At 30.1% G+C, this 10,192-nt stretch overlaps 1 long non-coding RNA gene across 1 annotated transcript; it reads right to left on the bottom strand.

Annotated features, from left to right (window-relative positions):
* Window positions 1-3,225: 3,225 nt before the first annotated feature.
* LOC106465584 lies at window positions 3,226-6,234 on the bottom strand. Its single transcript, XR_002612019.1, has 3 exons — window positions 6,101-6,234; window positions 5,304-5,614; window positions 3,226-3,518 (listed from the first exon to the last, which is right to left on the bottom strand). It is a non-coding gene; the product is annotated as an uncharacterized LOC106465584 (long non-coding RNA).
* Window positions 6,235-10,192: the final 3,958 nt, after the last annotated feature.

Raw genomic sequence — 10,192 nt, 5'->3', positions numbered from 1 at the left:
TCAGATGTGCAAGGCATGTTACACATGCCTAGTGGCATGAGGTGAAACTCATGAAAGCCATCTCTTGTGCTGAAAACAATTTTGACCCCGCTTTTATCATCCAATTTGACTTACCAGTATCCATATTTCAGGTTTAAAGTGTTGATCCAACGAGTTCTGTTTGCAATAATGGAAATACATCAATGCGTTTTGTCACATTCATCTGTCTAAACTCAATACAAAACCTGGGCATACCCTCCTTCCTGATATTGTGCTGAACAAGGAAGTTGGTCCAGGTTTAGAAGAAACATAGTGTTTTATAAACTCTGGGTGTTTTAAGTCTAGCTGGCGCTGAAGGAATCCAAATGATTATGTAGTATACAAGTTTGCCCAAACTTCAACTCAGAAGTAAATGGATATACATTACTGAATAAATGTCAGTAACAAACTTCAGTGATTTGTTGCTGAATACTAAAAGTAGTTTAACTGTTCTTCAGTTTGCTTCCAATTGTGATTGACTAGCATCCTTATTTTTTTTCAAGTTCAAACTTTTAGTTCATAGCTCCGTCATCTCTTGCTCGATTTGAGATCTAATTACAGTTTTGGGCTCAGGAGGTCAAACCCTTTCGATCAAGGTATTTAACCAAGCCCAAGGTCTCATAGGTTAATTTACTCTAATCCTGCCTAAAAGAATTTCAATATAATGGGAAGGCTGATAGAGATCCTGACGAGTAATAAAATTGAATCGGGTATACGAGCACTCCACGCTTATTGCTGGCACACAAAAAATATAGCTAATTAAAAGGGGAAAAAAAAAGGTCTCACATAATAATTCACTCTAATCCTACCTAAAAGAATTTCAAGTGCCATGGCTATTGAATATTCCCCCTTGTTTCTTAAGATTGTTTATGGAAAATGTATAAATTCAAGTGTGCTGCACTTTTAAAACATGAAACTTTACTTATACTTCCTTTCCAGACACTGACTGTGAAAGTTGATATTGACTTGAAGACAACAGATGGGCCCTGGTTGCTAACTTGGGGAGAATAGCTGGAAAGTTTTGAGATGTAGTCAGAAGATGTGTAAATTTTCATCGGTATATTATTAACAGACGTACAGAGAAGAAGAGTTTATTTCATGTAATAATAATCAGAATTAGATCAATAAGACAAAATATTTTCTTTACCTCTATTTTTTGTATAAAAACATACATCTTTATGTATTAAAGTTTCAAGTTTGTGTTAACTTTACATGATTACAATCAAAGATTTATTTTTACACAACTGATTTAAAATTCACTGAGGTCAATTCACACAATGTTTTCAACATTACGTAATTGTTACAGTATTGTAGAAACTACATATCATTATAAAATGAATTGTCGCTCATTTACCTCTCATCAAAACCATTATCACTTATTTCTGAATCCAGCTTCTACTGTATTACAGCAGGCTTTACGATATTGAAAAAATCACAGAGTGTTATGTGATAAGATAGTGTAATGTGGTGCCTAAAATCTAGGGGTGTCACGACACAGTGATACGATACAATTTATGTATCTTCACGACATTTGGCAAGCTTTCAGTAAATATTATAAATGTACAGAAAAAAATCTGAATTTCTAACTTTTTATTTATTTTATTTCTCTTGCCAGCTGCCATTTAGTTGATCAAACCTGAGAATTTTAAAAATCACTGTAAAGTGTAAAGTACTTAAATAAGACAATGTTAGTAATATAGATAATAAATTACAGACAGGACTGTTAAACTTTGTAACAAATCATTGGTAAAACTATTGTATCTAGATACGTATCGACTACTATAATGAGATACACACCCCTACTAAAATCACCATACACAAGTGTATCTACATATAATATCTGTTCTATTGAAATTGCAATGTTAGAGATTATGCGCCTTTTGTTTTGTTTTTTCACTATACGAAGTTTAATATTCTGTGACATAAAATACATACTAAAATACAAAACACAATCCAAGTGAATTAAAACTTTTATGAAGTATTTACTTTTTAACTACAGATCAAATCGTAATGTTGTAATCTGACACTCATCTACTGCTTTTTACTAGTTTTTCTACTTAGTGTCATTAACAAAATGTATAACCTTTACATTACCAGTGTTAATAAATGCCATATTTTCAATAATGTTTAAGTACATATCTTAGGCCACGTTTTTTTTATATATTTATGTAATGCAAATGAATTTTATGTAATCTGATATATAATATTTTGTTCAAAAATCGATTCTCATATAAAGTTCAATGGAATAAATGTTTTGATTTATTTTATACTGCTTTAGAGGAACTTGCACGTTTTAAAATAATTAGTTTAAAATATATATATATTATTTTAATGTTTTAACCTATATATTTTAAGTATAGTATAGAATTGTGAAAGATTTTATAATATATGAAGCGAAATGAAAACTTAACTTCTGAATAACAATTGTGTATGTAAATATATATATATTCTTTAAGTTGGTTGGTTGTTTTTAGAGCAAAGCGACATTGGGCTATCTACCGTGTCGGGAAATAGAACCCTGTATTTTTGTGTTGTAAGCCCTTAAACTTACTGCTGTCTCACTGGAGGACATTTTTTATGTGCTTGAACTCGTATCATCCTCACAAAACTTCAAATCTAAAACACGGCTTCACAATCGAGGAGCTGAAGCATGTTATACCATAATTAATATGGGTGAAAAGGCCTTTAGACAGTTCGTATATCTATAGATAAACACAACACTATTTCTAGAATGTTAAGATATTTTTAATTGATAAAAGGAGTTTGAATGTCTCAATTACATTTTCAGAATTACAAAATAATTAATGTTTCAATTATTCACATTTAACAATTAATAAAATTCCTGAAAATAGTAAATATAAAGTGTTCATTTTCAAAGTATGTTAGTATAATACATCCAAAATCCAAACATGATACGAAAGTCCAGCAAAACTAACAAAGGTGAATTTAAAATTATTAGTGATAACATACTCACTCAATTTCGTGTAGAAAATTCATTTTTACTAAAGTATTCTCCCAACTGAATGCTTGTACCATTGCATTGAGAAACGTTTTCATACATTTTGATTCAATTATTCTGTATTATTTCAAGATGTTATTTTCCTATACATGAATGGAGATGGAAAAATGTCACTACCTTTTCAGTAAAAAAATTTAAATATATATTGAAAATAATCAATATAATAGTAAAGCAGAGTTAAAAGACAATTGCGTAAATACACAACAGGCTTGTTTATTGACAACTCTAATACAATAAAGTTTAAACAGGGACACAAACAAAAATTACATTAACACACTGTTTTTTTCTAGGAAAATGAAACGGTATTATCATCTACATCTCTTCATACAATCTAAATAAAGGAACAGCAAAGACAAACAAAAAACTTATAAAATATTTTTAGGTGAAAAATTATTTCTGAATTTATTTGTTTTTTTAAATTGTTAATATTTTGTGCACAAGTTGTTTAAAAATAGGTGTCTTCATCATCATTGTAGTACAGCTGAAAGAAAAGAAAGAGATTATTAGTTCTTTCATAAGCACATAAATAAAAGGCTTCCACTACAAATAAAAAACAAAACAATCGTATGAGAAATTTACAATGCTGTAAAGAATATCAATTTCATCTATGTTGAGTGTATTACAATAAAACCCAACACTAGAAGCATCTTAGTAGTTTTTCTCATAATTATTTTATTCCTGGAAACAAATCCATAAGAAACCACATGAATAAAAAACTTAATGAAATATAGGACTTGCTTTTAGACAGTAGGAGGTTTAACTGCTTCAGAGATGTTGTTTAAATAGGACACAATTAATATCACTCAAGTTTTCTCTTAAAAAATGATCAGTGAAGTATTTAGTTCAAGAAAAACATTTTATTACCTAAAAATGTTTGTATGGTCAAGTAGGAATATCACCTACAGTCATGTTTATGGCTAAATAACAATTGATTTTTAATAATTATTTTAATAAAATTTTAATAATTTTTTATAAGTTTCATTACAACCATCATCAACAGAAATAATTATTTATAATGTAATATTTTTGTAATATTTTTAAGCAAAATCCACATAATACATTTGGAAAAACTTTATGAAATAAAAAGTACTAACTATTATATATTTTAAGAGAAAAAAAATAAAAGATCCTCTTACTCTGAGCACATATTTGTGTAAATGCTTCAGCTTTAACTTGCAAGGAAGTTTATAATTTTAATCCCTATGATTAGGTTTAATGAACACAAAAAGTGTGTTTGGTGTTTTGAATAATTATTATCTTTGAGCTTCTTTGTTGATATTGGTTATCTACATTACGTATCAGTAGACAATCACTGAAAAATACCAGGAACTTTTGTATTTGTTGTTAAGCACAAAGCTATGGAATGGGCTATTTGTGCTCTACCAAGAAATATGAGTTACCAGCAACCATAATATGTAATAACATTTAAAATAGATAATGCAAATATTTTATTTAAATATCCTACAAAACTGGTTTTAATGTCCTCTCATTTGTTTGTAAGCCTAATCAGTCTCATTAAAACGAACCAAACCATTTGTTAACTGTGATTTATGGCTAATATCGTAACTTTAGTTATAAATGCTCTTAACGTTTTAGCTGTATAAGAAAATTAAGTTTAGATGCCCCTACAAGCCAGAACCTGAATTTTGATCCATAAAGATGTTCTAAGAATTAATAAAAGTAGGCTCAATCAAGATTTATTTTAAATTACCATTTAATGAATTAATTTTGTTTTGACTAGTGATAAGATACTTAACTGTGATGGCAAAAAAATGTTGCTTTCATAGTTTTACATGTGTATCAGGATTCAAAATTAATTTATAATTATAGAAGGTATGGCACATTTATTTTAACCACACCTAGTGATGAAAAACAATTTTTCATACCGACACTTCTTGTTTTGTATGTGCCTATCAAGTTTATGTTTGCAGGTCTACACTAAAGTGAAACAACATTTCATAAATTTTTTAATCTGTGGTTCTTTCTATTGGGCAGAAAATTAACTTTCCTACAAAAGACTTTTGAGTTTGTACAATAATAATAGGTGATTGTACTCTCAGTTTACCAAAAATATTTTTGCAGTGATGTATTTATATCCTGATAAAGTTCTAGGATTAACTGAGCTGAAGACAGATTATTTTACCTTTGGTCCCAGAAAAGTAATTTATTACTAGCTGCTTTTATTAAAATTTATGTCAAATCACATATATTTATAAATTAAAACTGCTACTGATCTCTGAAAGCTAGATATAGGCAGCAATCTTACTGTGTAAGGAACCTTTGGTGAGATAGGGTTACAAGGCTGACAGACAGTCTTAGCTACATAATCTTGCCCGGCTTCACATCTACAATCTTGACACTGGGCAATCTTAGCTGTTTTCACCAAACGTCTTGCAAATAAGCTCTTCCAAGTTTTGCTACGTTCCTTACGTCTACTGAAAACACTCCCATGAACTTCCTGGGCCAAAGCTATACACATGTCTTTTGGAATGGCAACTTGACTTCGCAACTCTGGTCTACCAATTAACTCTTTTTGTGTGATGTCTTTTTCACTGTAAACAGTGTCTGCATCCACACCTATAAAAATTTGAAAAAATATAAAGTTAATTTACTTTTATATCTTATATGGCACTAATCTTAGTAACATGATATGAACAAAAAACAGAGTGCAAACATACATGTATTACATTTTTTTTATCACAAAACAACATTAGTAATTACAATTTTTACCTTCATTTACTTTTGTTGTAAGTTAAGAAAAAAAATCGTGATCATTAGAGACTGCTACTTTTCTGAAATACTAATGGTCAGAGATGTGGAAAACATCTAATATTCTGATATAACTGCCCAAATAAATCTCTATCTACTTAGAAATATACCTAAACAATTGAAGAAACAGCTGAAAAGTTTTAAAAGAATTATTATTTTCATGGATAAAGTTAAAATATGGTCTCAAACTTAAAACATCTGAGATTTTCAAACCTTTTACCTAAATCATGACAAATGGGTAGGCACATTTTATCTTATTCAAAGATGTTGTTAACCTCTCGTAAAAAAACTTACCATAAATTCCTCTTCCTTTACTGAAACTACCTTTAATGTTGATATCTACATCTGTCAGGGTATGTAAAGTGATACCTTGATGAAGCAATGTATGTTGAATTTCAGCGTATCTCCACTGTCAGAAACAGAATAAATTATCTAAAATTATTTTAGGGAAAGATAATCTTTAGTGTAAGTCTAAAAACAAAATTAAGTGGAAATACTCATTGATTTTTTAAAATATATTTGAGATCATCCCTTTCTATCTATAAAAGGATTATTAAGGATAATAATTATAATCATGAATAACAATATTTATTATTATTATAGGTATACATACATACAAAGTAAAAATTATTTAATAATTATGACACAATTTGGATTTAATTTAATTTTACAGTATATTAATATGGTGAGGGCACAGAGATTTAATACTACCTTTTTTAGAATTTGTAGGGTTAATCCCATTTTACGTTTTCCTAATAGTAATAATTACTGACCTTAACATTCTTAGTTTTATTATGCTGTTCATATGGATATGTGATTATGATGGGGGTAATTTCGGGTGATAAGTTTGACTTATCATTCTTTAATGGTGGTCTGATTGTAGTTACATGTTTTGTTTTTAACTCTTAATTTCATTTTCTTTCCTTATACATATACCTATATAAAATTTAAGGACATCAAGGGACCTATTGGCTATCACATCCACTATGCTAAACTCTAAAATAAAAATAAGACACTCAAAATCAATTCTTATCATTCAAATATTTATCAAGCCTTCCCAACTTCGTTAGATTAACTACATCTGAAGGCAACCATTTTCAAAATCCAACCACCCTGTTAGAAAAATAAAGCTGTCTTAACTGAAGATGGCTCCTACCCTGCCAAAATTTATATATTTTTGTCCCCTAATCTTACTATTCTCACCATTAACTATATAAAAAAAATGATGCATCAACATTATCAATCTCCTTAACAATCCTAAACACCTCAATCTTCTCTGCTTGAGCGTTCACCTTGACCTTTGTATCCATTCTCTCTTGTTAAGTTGCCTCTGGCGTTGTATCCTTCATACTACTATATACCGTTGCCTGGGGCCATGTGGACGACTTTTGCTCTGACCATTGTGTTTGTGGATTATCACCTGTTGTACGATTAAATACTACTTCGACAGTGCTATTTATCCAGCATGCTGCCATCTTTCAGGTTTCTTAAAATTCATCAAACGTGAACTTTCTAGGAAACAAGTAACACCAAAGGTGTTTTATGAGACAACAACTGCAAACAGTTCTTTCTTCATTGTTCAGTGTCTACTTTGAGAGGAAACAAGTAACACCAAAGGTGTTTTATGAGACAACAACTGCAAACAGTTCTTTCTTCATTGTTCAGTGTCTACTTTGAGAGGAAACAAGTAACACCAAAGGTGTTTTATAAGATAACAACTGCAAACAGTTCTTTCTTCATTGTTCAGTGTCTACTTTGAGGAACTATGACTAGCATAAGGGATTACATATTTTAACACAAAAAAGAATAGCCGAAACGCTAAATTATGAGTGATACAATTTTTCTTGGATATTCTTTTTAAACAAAATTTGGGCCCGGCATGGCTAGGTGGTTAGGACGCTCGACTCGCAATCTGAGGGTCGCGGGTTCGAATCCCCGTCACACTTAACATGCTCGCCCTTTCAGCCGTGGGGGCGTTATAATGTGACGGTCAATCCCACTATTCGTTGGTAAAAGAGTAGCCCAAAAGTTGGCGGTGGGTGATGATGACTAGTTGCCTTCCCTCTAATCTTACACTGCTAAATTAGGGATGGCTAGCGCAGATAGCCCTCGTGTAGCGTTGCGCGAAGTTCAAAACAAACTAAACAAAATTTGTTACGGGCTTTTATAGTTAAAGTAAGTAAATTTTGGATTTCAAACTATACTAATAAAAGTTTTGAGTTAAAAACATCTCAAAGGGTTTCAATATGGTAAATTGAAAGGGCGCCCTTGACAATAGTCTGTAACGCAATTTCCACTACCAAAGGTTACCATGTCCAGAGTATACAACTCTTCCTGACACACTTTCCACAGATCGTCTAGTTTATGAGTACAGTGGCTGCCTACTGCCAGTTTCAACAGTCTGATCGCACAGAAATCCATAATTACTGCATTCAGTGGCTTTATTTAAAATGTGCGAGGCTTAAATTAAATGTATGACAAGAAGCGCTATTTTGGTAAACCCATACCCTGTCGGCTTCGTTTCCGTACAAAGTCGATATTTCTGTGTGGTATAAAGGACCCAAAACATTGGTCTGATAGTAAGCAATTATTGTTATAATTTGCTGTTTTACTAGTGTGAATAGAATTATTCTTGTAGTTTGCTGTTTTACTAGTGTGAATATAGAATTATTGTTGTACTTTGCTGTTTTACTAGTGTGAATATAGAATTATTCTTGTAGTTTGCTGTTTTACTAATGTGAATATAGAATTATTGTTATAATTTGCTGTTTTACTAGTGTGAATATAGAATTATTCTTGTAGTTTGCTGTTTTACTAGTGTGAATATAGAATTATTCTTGTAGTTTGCTGTTTTACTAGTGTGAATATAGAATTATTGTTGTAGTTGATATAGAGTTAAATTTTTTTTCCCGACTTAGCAAACACTAACAATAACTAAAAAGGCGTCCTCGAAAGGCCTCGTGCATATCAGCCATTTGAATGATATTTATATCTTTGGGGTGGTTAACAAACCTGGAACCGTGACTTTCAATGGAAAAACGATAGCGAATAAATACACGGAAGCTCTTATGGTAAGCAGGAAATAATTTATTATTGTTTTGTGTATTTTTATAACTGTCAGAGTATCTGATTTTAAACAACTTGCCTGTTATAATATCTTTATATGTTGATATTTAAGGATTGAATGTTTAGAATCTTCTTGGTTCTCTCTTCAAATATTAATAAACAATCAACAACAAATCAAATATTAGTAAACTTTTATTTATTTTTTACAGAAACAAACTTCTTACGTATGTTATTTTTCCCATCAAAGTTAAAAAAAACTGGTTATTTCTTAAGTTATGTTTAAAGCTGGTAAAAGAATAATAAGTTGACCTGTACAGAAACACGTGCTGATTGTGAAGACGATGAATATTCTCTTGTTTTTTTTACTACGTGAGTTATAAACTAAGAACTCGTTTTTATTTATTTGTACACTTTCTTCATTATATTAAATATCTCCAGCTTCAATTAAAATATTTAAGTTTAACTAAGCTTTTATCTATGTATTAACACCCTCGTTGTTCATGTGTTTCATAAACCGATTTCAGTTGTTCGCAGATATAAACACACTGCTAAAATCTCGTTTTATCTTTCTTGCTTTTGATAAACATCTTGAGATCCGTCATTATTTGAATACTCCAGTAATTTATTGCTATTATATTTAACAGATAATCATTCTAACGTCTCATTTTAGGCGTAACAACTGTTTAGAAAGGAAAAGAGGGAGAATGTATATCATTTCATAAGTGAACATAAAAGTCACGAAAGAGCCATTTGGTAGCTACAAATTACATATATTCACATTAGTAAAACAACAAACTACAACAATAATTATATATTTACATTAGTAAAACAACAAACTACAACAATAATTCTATATTCACACTAGTAAAACAGCAAACTACAAGAATAATTCTATATTCACACTAGTAAAACAGCAAAGTACAACAATAATTCTATATTCACACTAGTAAAACAGCAAAGTACAACAATAATTCTATATTCACATTAGTAAAACAGCAAATTATAACAATAATTCTATATTCACACTAGTAAAACAGCAAACTACAACAATAATTCTATATTCACATTAGTAAAACAACAAACTACAACAATAATTCTACATTCACATTAGTAAAACAGCAAATTATAACAATAATTCTATATTCACACTAGTAAAACAACAAACTACAACAATAATTCTACATTCACATTAGTAAAACAGCAAATTATAACAATAATTCTATATTCATATTAGTAAAACAACAAACTACAACAATAATTCTATATTCACATTAGTAAAACAACAAACTACAACAATAATTCTATATTCACATTAGTAAA

Source organism: Limulus polyphemus, unplaced genomic scaffold, assembly GCF_000517525.1.
Source record: "Limulus polyphemus unplaced genomic scaffold, Limulus_polyphemus-2.1.2 Scaffold1991, whole genome shotgun sequence".
NCBI classification, from domain to species: domain Eukaryota; kingdom Metazoa; phylum Arthropoda; class Merostomata; order Xiphosura; family Limulidae; genus Limulus; species Limulus polyphemus.
Note: the sequence above shows the minus strand (reverse complement) of the source record. Positions and strands in the feature narration are given on the sequence as shown.